Source organism: Dasypus novemcinctus, chromosome 12, assembly GCF_030445035.2.
Source record: "Dasypus novemcinctus isolate mDasNov1 chromosome 12, mDasNov1.1.hap2, whole genome shotgun sequence".
Taxonomy (NCBI): domain Eukaryota; kingdom Metazoa; phylum Chordata; class Mammalia; order Cingulata; family Dasypodidae; genus Dasypus; species Dasypus novemcinctus.
Genome location: NC_080684.1, coordinates 3,824,084 through 3,841,111, shown reverse-complemented (window position 1 = coordinate 3,841,111; position 17,028 = coordinate 3,824,084). Strand labels below are relative to the sequence as shown.

Sequence of the window (17,028 nt, the reverse complement as noted above, 5' to 3'; positions counted from 1 at the left end):
TGTTAAATTTCATCAAATTTATAAAAATGTATGGTCCAAAATGTTAACTATAATGCAAATCATTGACCATGGTCAGTAACAATTCTTTAATATTTGTACATCAATTGTAATAAATGTACCATCCACATGTAAAAAGTTATTAATAGCAGAAAGGGGAAAAGAGGGTGGAAGTTAGGTGTATGGGAATCCCTTCTATTCTATAAGTGACTTTTCTGTAACATAAAGCTTCTTTGAAGACAAAATGAAAAAAAAAAAAGACACTGGGGGAATAAACGAAGAAATGTCACTGTACAGACAAGATAACAAACAGATCTTAAAGTGATGAAAGTTGTAATGACAAAAATGTTTTTAATTTTATATATTTAATTTTTTACTATTCAAATTTTTTAAAAGTTTGTATTTTATTTGTTATTTTTAAAACCATCATTATTTCTTTTTTATTAATTGTATTTGGTTATTTTCTTAGCTTCATTTTTGAAGAAGTTTTAAATCTCAGAAGAATTACAACTGTGACAGGGAAAGATCATTGCTGCAGGGTGTCAGTTATTGGGGATGCATGGGAGGAGGTTCACCTGGGGCATACCTATAAGATATACAAATGTGGTCAAGTGTTCATGGGGCAATGTCACAGTGGGTGTGGAGTCACACAATAATTGAAAGAATATTCAATTCCCATCATGGGGAGCTCTGCCACATTCTCTATTGGGACAGCAATAATTGCCAAGTACAGGGGCAGTGACTAGTGAAGGAGTATGGATCATTGACTGACCCTTGATATTGATGACTGTACTTATGAACCTTTATCTTTGAAATGGAAACACAGGCTAGTACTATAGGGTGTCTAGGAGTTACCTCCTGAGATCTTCGTTGCTCAAATATGGCCTTTCTCTAAGCCAAACTCAGCATATAAATACATTACCTTCCTTCCAGTGGGACATGATTCCTGGAGATGAGCCTCCCTGGCACACAGGGATTACTACTAAGCACCAACTAGCAATGCAACTGAAAAGACATTGATGAAAAGGTGGAAAGGCTAAAGAAAAATGAGTTTATATTGCTAAGAGTCTTCAAAGATAGTCAGGAGGTCATTCCAGAGGTTACACTCATGCACATCTCAGCAGGATCACATTAACTGACACAGTAAATATTGCCTCAAATAGTGGAGACATCCAGACACTATAGGCAGGGAAGACAGCTCAGGAAATTGGTGACCTGCCAGTGGACACTACTTTGGAATTTATGTTCTCCAGTGTCACAGAGTTGGACTCAGTTGTGGTTTCCCTACACATGGCTTTTCTGTTCCTTCTATCCGAACTTGTAGTTAATCCTAGAGTTGATAGGTAAATGTTCAAGAGACTGAATCTTTGGGCTGACCATGTGCCAACTGGGTCCTGAATCTCAACTGAGTTATAACACCTACTCACCAGTTCATTGAACTTACCCAGGAAAACTAACAAGGAGTTAATGATAGACTAGACAACAACCATCTCAAGGAACAGAGAAAGTGTGCAACTGTCAGCAAGATAGGACCATCCATCTGCCCCATGGGATCTAAGCTCCCTCTTAACTACAGGTCAAGTAGGAATCACCACCCCAGAATTCTCAGGATTAGGGAATGAACAATGGACTAGAGTAGACTTACTGCTATTCTACTAAAGAATTGTTATTCTAGTAATGGTAGAATTTTTGTCATTGATGTGTAAACAGTGGCCACTGGAGGTCCTAAGGGGAGGGAAAGGGAAAAACAGGTGTAATATGGGGACATATCTGGGACTTGGAAACTGTCCTGAATGACATTGCAATGACAGATAGAAGCCATTATATATCTTGTCATAACTTACAAAATTGTGTGGGAGAGAGTGTAAACTACAATATAAACTATAATCCATGCTTAGTGTCAGTGCTCCAAAATGTGTTCATCAATTGCAACAAATGTACCACATTAATGAAGGATGTTGTTAATTTGGGAGAAATGGGAGAGACTGGGATCAGGGCATATGCTAATCCCCTATATTTTCTATGTAACATTTATGTAATCTACGTATCTTTTAAAGTAAAATAAAAATGTATATTTAAATAAAGAGCTGAGGTGTCTATACTAATAAATGACAAAGTAGTCTTTAAATCAAAACATATATTAGGGTCAAAGATGATCATTACATACTAAAAAAAGGGGACATTTCAAAAGAAATATATAAAAATTATGAATTATATGCACCTAAGAGCAGAGCCCAAAAAATATGAAGCAAATACTGACAGATTTGAATTGAAAAATCAAAAGTTCTACATTAAGAGTAGGAGACTTCAGCAAACCACTCTCAAAAAAGGATTGACCATCTAGTGAGAAGATCAATAAGACGTAAAGGACTTGAATGATATAGATACACAAAACCAACTAGACCTAACAGACATATATAGAAGACTGCACCCAAAATCAAATTACATTTTCTTCTGAAGTGTCCATTCATCATACTCCAGGATAGAACATATATTGGGACACAAAACAAGTATCAAGGAATTTAAAAATTTTGAAATCATACAATGCATGTTCTCTAACTACAACAGAATGAAGCTAGAAATTAATAACAGAGGGATAAAGGGGAAGCTCACAAATAAGTGGAAATTAAACAGTATCATCTAAAACAACCAAAGGGATAAAGAGGAAATCAGAAGCATAATTAGGAATTACCTGGAGGTGAATGAAAATGAAAATACTACTTAACAAAGCTTTTAGGATGAAGCAAAGTCAGTGCTGAGAGGGATGCTGATATTAATATTGAAGAAAGACTTCAAATCAGACAGCTAATCACAAAACTGCAAGACTGTGAAGAAGAGTAAACTATCCAACAGCAAGGAGAATGAAGGAAATAAAGATAAGAGCAGAGATAAATGAAATGGAAAATAGGAAAACAATAAACCGTTAACAAAACCATAAGTTTATTCTTTGTAAAGATTAATAAAATCAACATTTAGCTAGATTGACAAAGAAGAGGAGAGGATATAAATAAAGTAAATCAGAAATGAAAAAGAAGGTATTACTACCATCCTTACTTAAATGTAAAACTGCCAAAAATGAATTCTATGTTCAGTTGTGTCTTAAATTTGACACAGGTTGCTGATGCAAAATATCAGAAGTGTTTGGCTTTTGTAATGAGAATTTTATTTAGGGCAAAAGCTTGTGATTCTGAGGGCAAGGAATGTCCAAATAAGGTATCAGCAAAGATGTTTTCTCACCACTTTTAGCTACTGTGATACTGCGGTCCTCCCACATGGTAAAGCAAGATGTTCACAATTTACTATCAAGCTCTCTGCTTTCCCTTACTTCAGTACCTACCATCTCCTGGAGCTCACCTGTGGACAAGCAGTTATGGAGCTTCTCTCTTTTAGTTCCTTCTCTCCAGTCTTGGCTGTTCTGCTTTTTTCCCCATGTTCATCTGTGGGTTATAAGGCAAATGGCTCATCTCTTCAGCCAATGTTGGCCCACCTCTTGGGGGTATTGTGCTCAAATTTTGGTTGCAGTTGATCCTCATGTCCTCTCTCACATGGCAGGATCAAAAATGATAGCTTCTGTTTTCTCTGTCTCCATTTACATAAGTGCCAGCAAGTGGGAAGGATCCCAAACTGCATCACACTTCAATGATGTAGTCCAATCAAATGGAACTGACAAACACAGGAAGGGGTTAGGTCAAAAATCTAATCTTTTACTTTTTGGGAAGCATAAAAGAAATTCAAACTGTCACAAGATATATGTCAATAAATTATATAACCTGGGTGAAAAAGAAAAATTCTGAGAAGCACATAAACTACCTACACTGACTGAAGAAACAAAAGAAGATCTAACAAACCAATGACTAATAAAGAGATTGTATCCCTAATCAAAAAGCTCTGAACAGTTCAGTACCATATGGCTTCACAGGAAAATTTTAGCAAACATTTAAAGACTTAGCTTTAATTCTGCTCTAACTCTTCCAAAAAACTGAAGAGAAGAAACTACCTAACTCATTCTATGAAGCCAGTTGTTTTGCTAAGGAAGAGGCAGAAACTCTAAATACTAGGCATAGGCAGATTTGTTCAATCAAATGGGTTTCAGGTTATATCAAATGATTATAACAATTAAGCATTCACAGAAAAGAAGAGTAATCAATTAAATGACATAGGAAAGAATGAAAGTATAGACAACCACTCACCAAATTGGGAAACACAACATCTGATCTCTCATGAGACTGGGAATCTCTTTGCGCTGATCATGGAGTCCCATTTGGAAAAATGGTCTCAGGCAGAGTGTCCTCTCATGGGTGATACTTCAACTGGCAACTTAGGGGCTATCCCTATTAAGGGACTCCAAACACCAGAATCCCAATGAGTCTTCCAACTTGGGAGGAATGACCTCATCAAAAGTAAGCAAATCCACTGGGTAGGGGAGTGGCCAGCACTTCACAGGAGAGACACTGTCTTGAGGAGTCTTTTGTCCTAGTCTGTTCATGGTATGCTAACATTAGCTTTATCTCGATGTTAACTTTACGGGGATACAAACAGGACATGCAAATACCACATCTACTAACATGTTCATTTTAAATATTTGATTTTTGGGTAATGAATGATGGGGTTACCTGCATAGCAGCATACTATTCCAAAGGACAAAGAACAAGTTAATCATTTACAATTCTAGGCTGGAGCAGCAGAAACTATTGATTAGAAATCTTTTGAATTCACAATTCTTAATAATAATTTTCTTATAGTACAACACCAGCATTACCTTAATAGTTAATCCAGTTAAAGATACCACAAGAAAGGAAAAACTCAGACCAAAATCTCATTTAGAAGTAAATTTCTCAACAAAATACTAGCAAATTGAATTCAGCAGCACCTTAAAATAATTATTCACGATGATAAAGTGATAATCATCCCTGATACACAAATTTGGTTAAACATAAGAAAATTAAATAATGTAATCACACTGACAGAATGAAAGAAAATACCCACATGACCATATCAATAAAGGTAGAAAATGCATTTAATGAAATGCAGCACCATTTGCAGTTAAAAAAACACTTAAAACACTAGCAATAGAAAGGAACTTTCTCTACATGCAAAGGGCATATATGAAAATCCCACAGCTAACATCCTACTTAATTGTGAAAGACTAAAAGCCTTCCATCTATGATCAGGAAAAGACAAGGATGAGCAGTGAATCCTCTGTTATTCATACTGTACCAAAGTTCTTGTCAGAGCAATTAGGCAAGAAAGAAATAAAGCATACAAATTGGAAAGGAAAAGGTAAAATTTCCCTATTTGCATTTGATAACATCCTATATACAGAAAACTGAAAATCTACAATGAAATTCCTAGAATAAATGAATTCAGCAGATGGGCAGGGTACAAAATCAAAAGCCAAAAATCAGTAGGGCTTCTATACACAAAGAACAATTAGGATAAGTGAAGAAAAATATCAAATTAAAAAATCAAACATAAAAGAATATGACCAAGTATATAAAGAACTTCTAAACAGAATACAACAAAACATTTCTAAAGGACATTTTAAAAATCTAAATAAATGCAATGCTATTCCATATTCATGGGTTGGATATCATCCTGATGTCAATACTTCCCAAAGCAATTTGCAGAATCAATGTATTAACAATTAAAATTCAAACAAGTTTCTTTGCAGAAATGGAAAAAGAAAATCATAAAATTTATTAGAATAGATATTTGGTCCTGGGTAGCTGAAGCCATCATGAAAAAGAAGAAAGGATTTGGAGGACTCACACTTTTCAACCTTAAAAGTTATTAAAAATGTACAGTAATGTATTCACCGAGTGCAATGAATTTGCCACAATGATGAAAGAGGTTGTTCATGTGGGAGTAGTGGGATGAGGGCAGGTGGGGAGTATATGGGAACCTCTTATATATTTTAATGTAACATTTTAAAAAATAAAGAGATCATAAAAAAAGAAAAAGAAAATACAGATATATCACTAGGACAGAGGAGAAAATAGAAAAACAATCTGTGTAAGTAAATATTTCATGCATCATTAAGGTGGTATTGAAACTGAGTAGAGAAATAATTGTTTAATTAGTGGTGAAGGTAAATTATTTTGGAGTATAAAATCAAGGTAATCTACCTCATATTTGAAGTAATAAATTTGTTTTAAATAAAGAAAAACAAAGTACTGGAAAAAATTGATCATGGGGGATGTGGATATGGCTCAACAGATAGAGCATCTGCCTATTATATAGGAGGTCCATGGGTTCAAGGGCCCAGGGCCTCCTGGCTCATATGGTGAGCTGGCCTACATGCAGTGCTGCTGCACTCAAGGAGTGCTGGCCCATGCAAGGATGTCCCCATGTAAGGGTACCCCCCATGCAAGGAGTGGCCCCTGTGCAAAGCAGATTGCCCTGTGTGAAACCACAGCCCACCCAGGAGTGGTGCCACACACACACAGAGCTGGTGCAGCAAGATGATGCAACAAAAAGACACAGATCCCCAGTGCCACCTGATAATACAAGTGGACACAGAAGAACACACAAGGAATGGACACAGAAAGCTGACAATGGGTGAAGGGCGTAAGGGGAGAGAAATAAACAAATAAATCTTAAGAAAAAAGACCATGGTATTGTCACAATGCCAGACGTATAGTACAATGGCATAGAATTAAGAACTTGGTACTCAACCCTCACATTCCTGGCCAGTTAATTATTGACAAGATGGAAAAGACCTCTAAATCTAGAAAAAAAAATAGTCTCTTCAACAAATGGTGATGGGAAAGCTATATCACAATGAGTAAAAAAATAGGTAGAGACTTCTGGAAAAACTGGTGCTGAAGTAGGTAGGAAGAGTCTGACCCTCTCACAAAAAAAAAAAGTGGTTGAAGGCAGGGACCTATCTAAAGGAGTTGCTTTGAATATATATAGAATGGGAAGGTGTTTTGAGTCATCTAGGAGGGTACTGGAAAGAAAAACCAATGGAAAATCATGAGTTGCTCCTATCTGTGGTGGGAAATGGCACCATAACTCACCCTCAGAGCAAGGAGCATTGGTGGAACCCTGGCTTGCTGCTGCCAACTGACTAGGAGTGGGCATTCCCAGTGAGGAAGAGGGGACTGACAGAGGGTGGAGAGTGGTTTCTTTATGGTGAGTTTGGCCAGCTGAGCCCCCTTTGTATCTCAGAAGGGACCATGATGAAATGGGGAGAGAGGAGGGGAGAGGTATGTGCTCATGCAGGCTATCATGCCCAGTCATCAGGAGAAAGTGAGGAACTAGAATATATAGGCAGTGCAGGTACCTAAACAACAGGACTTACAAATTGTAGTCTAAAATACCTGGGGAAAAGGGGGCAGAGAGCTTTCTGAAGCCTAATCAACCTAAGGAGACAATTTAGCTGAGTGGAGGAATTCCCACATTGCATATACAATGCCCGTGGTTTGATTCCCCTGGTATCCTAAGTAACATGGAGAAATGATCCACTGGGTCATCAGGCATCCAGGTGATATGAAGGGAAACATGTAGTCATTCTACTTACTTTATGTTTTCTAGGATCTATTATTTTTTAAAAGTTTTTTTTACTTTTTCCCCTTTATTTTATTCACTAAAATCCTGTAATATTAAATGTAAAGTGCAGGGTGCAGGGTGATTGATTGATGAATGCTGGCAGACTGAGAAGCTCCTTGGGGACCTAAAAGGGAAGGTTGTTTTTCCTTGGTTGTTCTTTTTTCAGTTGCTGTTTTTTCTTGTTGCTTTGTTTCCTATTTCTTTGTTCCCTTTTTTTCCTTAAACTGACTTTTCTACCTGTGTTATTTCTTTTCTTTCCTTTATTTTACTTTTTATTTTTGGTTTCACTTTCTCTATTTTATTTTTTTGTACATTGCAAAGGTTATTCATATACCTCTTCACATAATTCATTTATGCTTTCTTTACTACCCAAATTTACCCCTTCACCCAAAAGGAAGTAAACAATAAAAACAACTAGTCAATGATTTTTGTCATGGTGGGAAGTATCTCGGTGCCAAGAAACAAGCAATTCAATTTACGCTTGTATCTAATAGTTTTCATTATATATATATACACACACACACACGAACATCAAGTGCACTGGCTTGGGTCACTGCCTCTCTCTTGCAAATTCCTGCCATGCCTGATAAACTCAGATTTATACATATGCTGCCTGCTTTACTTTGTTTTCAATCATGCAAGACTTTGGCCACCCCCCAGGTATTGGTTTTTCTGAAGGCTACAGAGACCCACAGGTTCTATGGTCTTGGCAGATGGAGTTCAGTGCCATGTCAGTTGGCCCTACTTTGGAGTTTGTGTTTCTGTGTGATAGAGCTGGACTCAGATGTGATCTTTTTTCACAAGCCTCTCCTGTTACTTTTAACAGAACTGTAGTTGGTGCTGGGGTTTAAGATATATCTAGGGGATTTGAATCTCTGGACTGACCATGTGTTAGCCAGGTCCTGAGTCTCATCAGACTTGCAACTCCTACACTCTGGTTTATTGGACTCCCCCCCCCCCTCAGCTAACATGGAGGTGAAGGTCAACCACCATACCAGGGAGCCAAGAGTGCCTACAATTGAAAGCAGGAGGATTGCATCCAGCATCCATGTGGAATCTAAGCCCCCTCTTGATAGAGATGTGGAATGGACACAACCATTCCAAGGTCCACAGGATGGAGGAGTAGAGTATGGATTAGAGTTGGCTTACTGATATTCTATTCATGAACTACTGTGATTAGTAATCTTTAAACAGTTTTTAATTAAAAAAATATTTCCTGAATGTTTTAAACTTTTCCTTGTGCATTTCTTTTCCCTTCTTTTCTTTTTGGAAGGATGGAGGAAGGATGTGTAAAGTAATTCCCATTGTGTGGATCCATTTGGTGCTATAATTGAAGAGTGTCCAGCATTAAGGCATACTGTAAAGTATTAAAGCAAACAAAAAAGTGAACTGTCAATGGAGGTAAAGAACTAATTTTTAAAAATGGGTTGAAATATTCTATGCACCTACCTACTATTCAACATGCAGGAGTATATTTCCCAAGCGATATCAATCAAAACAGTTGAGCATTGTAGTGAACTTCATGCTTTTAAACTGATACTGGTCATAGCCATGATGGATGTCCTTAACACATAGACATTGAACTAACAATTCACCTATAATTTTCACCATCACTGGGGTGATGCTGATAAATATTTTTACATTTCTTCCTTTCCACTTTATTTTTATTGTATTTTTTGAAGATACATAAATCTGAAAAAAAAGTTGCATTAAAAAAAAAAAAAGTTTCCGGGAAACGGACTTGGCCCAGTGGTTAGGGTGTCCATCTACCACATGGGAGGTCCACGGTTCAAATCCCGGGCCTCCTTGACCCGTGTGCAGCTGGCCCATGCACAGTGCTGATGTGCGCAAGGAGTGCCGCGCCACGCAGTGGTGTCCCCCGAGTAGGGGAGCCCCACGCACAAGGAGTGCACCCATAAGGAGAGGGAAGCACGAAGGAGGGAGCAGCCTGCCGAGGAATGGCGCTGCCCACACTTCCCATGCCGCTGACAACAGAAGCGGACAAAGAAACAAGACGCAGCAAATAGACACAGAGAACAGACAACGGGGGGGGAGGGGGCGATTAAATAAATAAATCTTAAAAAAAAAAAAAGTTTCCACATACTCCACACCCAACCACCCCATTCCTCCCACATCAACAACCTCTTTCTTTCATCATCGTTGCACATTCATTGCATTTGGCAAATACATTTTGGAGCACTGTTGCACCACATGGATTATAGTTTACATTGTAGTTTACACTCTCCCCAGTACCTTCAGTGGGTTACAGCAGGATATATAATGTCCAGCATCTGTCCCTGCAATATCATTTAGGACAACTCCAAGTCCCAAATGCCCCAACATCACATCTCTTCTTCCCTCTCCATGCCCTCAGCAAATATCATGGCCACTTCCACCAGATCAATGCTACAGTTTCTTCCATTACTAGTCACAAAAGTTCCAGAGTAGAATAAAAGTAACTCCACTCTAATCCATATTTTATTCCTCCAATCTATAAACCATGGGATGGTGATGTCCACTCCACCTCTACTTTGAGAGATGACTTAGACCCACATGGTTGGTAGATGCAATTCTCCTGCTTGGAGTCGTAGGCACTCTAATTTCCGTGGTGTGGTAGTTCACCATCTTCACCTCTGTTAGCTGACCTGGGTAAGTCCAACAAATTGGAGAGTAGGAGTTGCAACACTATGAGGCTCAGGGCCACACTGACTCATGGGTAGTCCAGAGATTCAAGTCTCCTGGGTATACACAAACCCCAGCACCAAACACACATTTAATAAAGATGACAGAAGGGGCATTGTAGAAAGGTCACATCTGAGTACAACTCCATCTCACTCAGGAACACAAATTACAAAGGAGGGTCCACTGACAAGGTACTGAACACCAGAGCCAACTGCCATGAACATAGAACCTGTGTGTCTCCACAGTCCTCAGGAGTACCAGTACATGGTGTTGTATCTACTTTGGCTGTCTCTGGAATCCTGCTGAGGAATGCATAAGTGCAACCCCTCTGATGTCACCCTGACTCTTTTGAAGATTCTTAGCCATATAAACTCATTTGTCTTTACCATTTCCCCCTTTTATTCAAGGTCTTTTTCTAGTTGCAACACCAGTTACACATTGGTAGTAATCCCTTGGCACCAGGGAGACTCATTCCTGGGAGTCATGGCCCATGCTGGGGGGAAGGTAATGCACTTAAACGCTGAGTTTGCCTTAGAGGGTGGTCACACTTGAGCAACGTGGAGGTTCTCAGGTGGTAACTCTTAGGCACCCTGCAGCTCTTCGCCTAGTTCAAATCTCAGGCACACAGGCTCAAAAGCATAGTCACCAGTATCAAGGGATCAGCATTGGACCATCCTTCTTCACTGGTTTTTACCCTTGCACTTGGGGGATTGTTGCTATTCCATTGGGGAATGTGACAGAGCTCCCCTCGCTAGGATCTCAGCACTCCCTCAGTTGTCATTTGTAACTGTAACTACTATGAAAATACCAAACAAATATACATTTTTTAATATATCCTATATATATGTTTTGGAGAATCCCTCCCTACCATGTGCCCCCCATCAATAACACACCCCAGTATTCCTCCCCTGCCATAGTTGAACTCCTCTGTGGTCCAAAATTTCTTCAAAAATGACACCTTATATATTGCCAAATACAATTAATAGGAAAATGAAATAGTAATGATAGGTTTAAAGTTTATAAATATATACTAATATAGAAAAACTAAAATAAAGTAATAAATTGGGGTATTAAAAAAGGAAAAATATCATAAAACTTGTTTTTATATTTTGCCTTTTATCATTGTGATAGGTGTTGCCCTGCATGTACAGTAGCAAAGCAATTCCTTTCATTTCCTCCTCAGTACATATATATATTTTTTCTAATTTAAAATTTTGCATTCACAAACATTTTAGATCACAATAAAGTCACATAGACAATATTGGGAACTCCCATATATCCAACATCAAATCCTTTTCCCATTTTCCAGCAAAGGACTTTTTACACGTTCATGTTATATTTGCTGCAACTGAGGTACAGATATTGAAATATAGCTATCAAACAAGGTGCCATTTTGGTTTACATTATGGTTTATATTTTAGACTGTACAATTTTCTAAATTTTTAGTTACATTATGGTTTACATTATGGTTTACATTTTACCAATTTTGGTGTAATTTAACATATACTATATCCATCTTTCCATGATCTTGTGGAACACTTCCATTGCCCCACAGGTACCCTGCTTTCATCAATTCTATTCCTCTCACCCTCTCTCCTCAGGACCTACAGTGACAACCAAGCTTCAATGCTTGAAGGACATGATTCCAAGATACTTGCAGCAATGCTGAGGACTTGACATATTAGACTGTCCGACCCATTGGGAGCTGCCAATTCTCTCAAGAGAATCAGTCCCCTCTGTTTGAGAACATCAGGTCTCCCCCTGATATGGGTACACATTACCATGGATTGTATGTGTCGCCACCCAATTATATAACACAATATGACAAGATGAGTACTCATACAGTACCTAGAAGCCTACCCCTGTCAAAGATGTCCCCCCTTAACAACCTTAAATAGGTAATCCTTCCTTATTATATTTTCTCAAGAGTTTTCTCAACATTTTAGTTTCAACCACATACCCAACAAACTCTCATGTTCAACTATTTCCCCAGCCCTCACCCCAATTCCTTGGGCCATCAGACCCATCCTCCCAATCCTAGTCCCCTCAATCCCTACCCAATAGTATTCCTATGCCCCTGTCTTATCTCTTCCCTGTACAAATACTTACCTCTACTTTATTATAGATTTCACCCATCAGCTCACAACCTTCCTCTTTCCCCCAATATCCTGTAAGCCTGTCTGCTAAGCTCTAGCTGTCTGAGACAGCTTGTTTTGCTTATTTCATAACAGTGAAGTCATGTAGTATTTGTCCTTCAATGCCTGGCTTGCTTCACTTCAACATAAGGTCCTCAAGATTCATCCATGTTATCCCATGTGATTGTACTGTATTCCTTCTTATAGCTGAGTAATAGTCCATTGTATGTATGTACCACATTTTATCCACTCGTCTGTTAATGGGCATTTGGGTTGATTTCAATTGGTGTGCATATATTGGTTTGTAACCTTGTTTTCAGGTCTTTTGGGTATATACCCAGCAGTGGAATTTCTGGGTCATATGGTAAATCTATAGTTAGTTTTTTGAGAAACTGCCATACTGTGCTTCAGAATGGCTGGATACTTCTGCATTGCCACCAGCAGTGGATGAGTGTTCCCATTCCTCCACATCTTCTCCAACACTTGTAGTCTTCTTTTTTTTAGTAGCTGCCATTGTTATTGTAGTAAGATGGTATCTCATTTTAGTTTTGATTTGCATTTTCCTAATAGCTCATGATTTCAAGCATTTTTTCATGTCCTTTTATCCATTTGTAATTCTTCTTTGGAGAAGTGTCTGTTCAAATCTCTTGTGCATTTTTAAATTGGGTTGTCTTTATTTTTGGAATATAGAATTTCTTTATATATGCAGAATATTAGTCTCTTATCAAATACATGGATACCAAATATTTTCTCCTATTGGGTAGGTTGTCTTTTCACTTTCTTGAAAAACTCCTTTGAGTTGCAAAAGGCTTTAATTTTGAGGTGGTCCCATTTATCTATTTGTTCTTTTGCTACTTGTGCTTTGGGTGTGAAGTTCATGAAGACATTTCCTATTATGTGGTTCTGTAGAAACTTCCCTACATTGTTTTACAAGGTCTTTATGGTCTTGGCTCTTTTACTTAGGTCTTTGATCAATCCTGAGTTGATTTTTCTATATGGAGTGAGATGGTAATCCTCTTTCATTGTTTTGAATATGGATATCCCATTCTCCAAGGACCATTTGTTTAAGAGTCCTTCCTCTTGCAGTTGAGTGGGCTTGGTGGCCTTGTCAAATATCAGATGACTGTATATGTGATTTTTCCAAAGTATCCTCTTATGATAGTCTTTATTTCTGTGGGGTCTATGATGATATCCCCTTTCTCCTTTCTTATTTTGTGTATTTACATCTTCTCTCTCTTTTTATTAGTCTAGTTAAGGGTTTGTCAATTTCATTAATCTTCTCAAAGAACCAGCTCTTTGTTCTGTGTATATTTTCTAGTACTTTCTAATTTTATATTTCATTTAGTTCTGCTGTGATCTTTGTTCTTTCTTTCTCCTTCCTTTAGGGTTAGTTTGTTGTTTATTTAATCCCTCCAATTGTGCAGTTAGGTCTTCAATTTTAGCTCTTTCTTCTTTTTTGATGTATGAATTTATGGCTATGGTTTTCCTTAGTATGACTTTTGCTGCATCCCATAAGTTTTGATATGTTGTGTTGTCATTTTCATTAGTTTCAAGGTACTTACTGATTTCTTTTGAATTTCTCCATGACCCACCGTTTGTCTAAAAGTGTTGTTAACTTCCATATCTTGGTGCCTAATCTGGTTAACTAAGAGTGTTAACTTCCATATCTTGGTGCCTAATCTGGGTCTCTGGATCTTGCAGATTTGCAGCCTCATTCCACTGTGTTTAGAGAAATTATTTTGTAGGATTTAATTCTTTCTGAATTCATTGAGGCTTTCTCCATGGTCTAGCATGTGGTCTACCTTGGAGAATGATCCATGTGCTCTTGAGAAGAATGTATAGCCCTCTGTATTTGGGTGTAATGTTTGTATATGTCTGTTAGGTCCAGCTCCCCTAATATATTGTACAAAGTCTTTGTTTCTATATTGATTCTCTGTTGAGATGCTTGGTCCAACAGCAATAGTTGTGTATTAAAGCCTCACTACAATTGTAGAAGCATTTATTTCTTCACTTATTTTTCCAGTGTGTGCCTCATGTGTTTGGAGGTACCCTGGTTAGGAGCATAAATGTTTATGATTGTTCTTTTTTTTGAAAGATTATCCCTTTCATTAACATGTAGTGTCCATTTTTGTCTCTCATAATAGTTTTGCATTTAAAGTTTATTTTGTATGACATTAATATAGCTACTTCTGCCTTTTTTTGCTTGTTTGCCAGCAAGATTGTTTTCTATCTGTTCACTTTCAACCACCTTGAATCCCTGGGTCTAAGATATGTTTCTGTAGACAGCATATAGATGGGTCATGCTTCCTTATCCATTCTTCCAATCTGTGTCTCTTGACAGGTGAGTTTAGTTCACTGACATTCAGTATAATTACTCTATAGGAATTACTTATATTAGTCATATTTTCTTTGGATTTTTGTCATGTTGGTTTTTTTTTTTCTTCTTAGTTGTTCTTACACTCTCCTCCAACCATCTCTTCTGTTTTTTTTCTTTCCTCCTGTATAACTCCCTTTAGTATTTCTTGAAGGGTAGTTTCTTGTTGGCATACTCTCTTTTTTTTTTTTTTTTTTTTTTTTAATTTTTTTATTTTTTATTGACTTTGTAATAATATTACATTAAAAATATATATGTGAGGTCCCATTCAACCCCACCCCCCCACCCCCCCTCTCCCCCCCCCCAACAACACTCGTTCCCATCATCATGACACATCCATTGGATTTGGTAAGTACATCTTTGGGCACCTCTGCACCCCATATACATTGGTTCACATCATGGCCCATACTCTCCTCTATTCCATCATGTAGGCCCTGTGAGGATTTACAATGTCCGGTGATTACCTCTGAAGCACCATCCAGGGCAGCTCCATGTCCCAAAGATGCCCCCACCTCTCATCTCCTCCTGCCTTTCCCCACACCCTTTGTCCATTATGTCCACTTTTCCCAATCCAATGCCACCTCCTCTATGTGGACACTGGACTGGCCGTGTCCATTGCACCTTTATGTCAAGAGGAGGCTCAGATTCCACCTGGATGCTGGATGCAATCCTCCCATTTTCAGTTGTAATCACTCTAGGCTCCATGGTGTGGTGGTTGTCCTTCTTCACCTCCATCTTAGCTGAGTGTGGCAAGTCCAACAAATCAGATTGTAGGTGCTGGAGTCTGTTGAGGCTCAGGATCTGGCCATCACATTGTCAGTCCAGAGATTCAAATCCCCTAAATATATCTTAAACCCCAACATCAACTGCACCTCCAGCACATTAGCATGAAAGTCCCATGAAGGGAGATCCCATCTGAGTCCAGATTCATCACACATAAACACCATTTCCAAAGAGGGGCCATCTGCCCTGGTAGTCAACCCCATCGGCCATGACCATAGCTCCCATGGGTCTCTTTAGCCCTCAAAGGAACCAATATCTGGGGGTTGTATCTGCTTTATCTGTCTCTCTGACTCTGCTCAGTTGTGCATGAGGGCAAACCTTCTGCCAGCCTCCAGACTCTTTTTTAGAAACTCGTAGCCATATAAACTCATTTCTCCTTTCCATTTCCCCCTTACTTTAGGTCAAACAGCATTTTAAAGTCATGGTATTTTATGTAGACATGGATATTCTGCTGATCCGCATTGAACCTTCCGTATAAGGTCATTTTCCAGTTGCATCATCAGTTGGTAGTTGATAGTGGTCCCTCGTTGCCAGGGAGGCTCATCCCCGGGTGTCATGTCCCACGCTGGGGGGAAGGCATTGCATTTACATGCTGAGTTTGGCTTCGAGACTGGCCACATTTGAGTAACATGAGGCATACTCTCTTAGTTTCTGTTTATCTGTATATATTTTGAGTTCTCCATTATTTCTTTAAAGATTTATTTTATTTATTTTTCTCCCCACCCCCCCGCCATTGACTGCTCTCCATGTCCACTTGCTGTGTGTTCTTCTGTGTCCTCTTGCGTTCTTGTCAGGCTGCACAGGAATCAGTGTCTCTTTTTGTTGCATCATCTTCCTGCATCAGTTCTCTGTGTGTGTGGCACCACTCCTGGGTAGGCTGCACTTTTATCATGCTAGGCAGCTCTCCTTATGGGGTGCACTCCTTGCACTTGGTGCTCCCCTACAGAGGGGACACCTCTGTATGGCATGGCATTCCTTGTTTACAGCAGCACTGTGTATGGGCCAGCTCACCACATAGGTCAGGAGGCCCTGGGTTTGAACCCTGTACCCTCTATATGGTAGGTGGACGCTATATCCATTGAGCCACATCCACTTCCCTCTCCATTATTTTTGAATGCCAGCTTTGCTAGGTAGAGTATTCTTGGTTTGAATTTTTTTCTTTTAGTACCTTAACTATGTCATGTCACTTCCTTCTTGACTCCATAGTTTCAGTTGAGAAATCAGAACTTAATCTTATGGAGCCTCCCTTGTGTGTAGTGGTTTTCTTTTCTCTTGCTGCTTTCAGTATTTTCTCTTTGTTGTAAGCATTAGATGGTTTGACAACTATAGGTCTTGGGGTCGGCCTGTTGGGATTTATGCTGTTTGGGGTGTGTTTTGCTTCCTGGGCATGTATATCCATCTCCCTCAATAGGCTTGGGAAGTTTTCAGCCATTATTTCTTCCAAAACCCTTCTGTCCCCTTTCCCTTCTCTTCTCCTTCTGGGATGCCTATAATGCACATTTATGT

The 17,028-nt window shown here is 38.8% G+C and overlaps 1 long non-coding RNA gene across 3 annotated transcripts in view; it reads right to left on the bottom strand.

Annotated features, from left to right (window-relative positions):
• Positions 1 to 16,135, bottom strand: part of LOC139436119 (uncharacterized) — a 39,839-nt gene extending 23,704 nt beyond the window's left edge. For 2 of the 3 annotated variants that reach the window (XR_011650197.1, XR_009188153.2), the window contains exons 1-2: positions 4,188 to 16,135; positions 3,352 to 3,660 (exon numbers count right to left, since the gene is read on the bottom strand). This is a non-coding gene — a long non-coding RNA (uncharacterized lncRNA). The remainder of the gene's footprint in view (positions 1 to 3,351; positions 3,661 to 4,187) is intronic. The other variant, XR_011650196.1, reaches the window with a different exon arrangement.
• Positions 16,136 to 17,028: the final 893 nt, after the last annotated feature.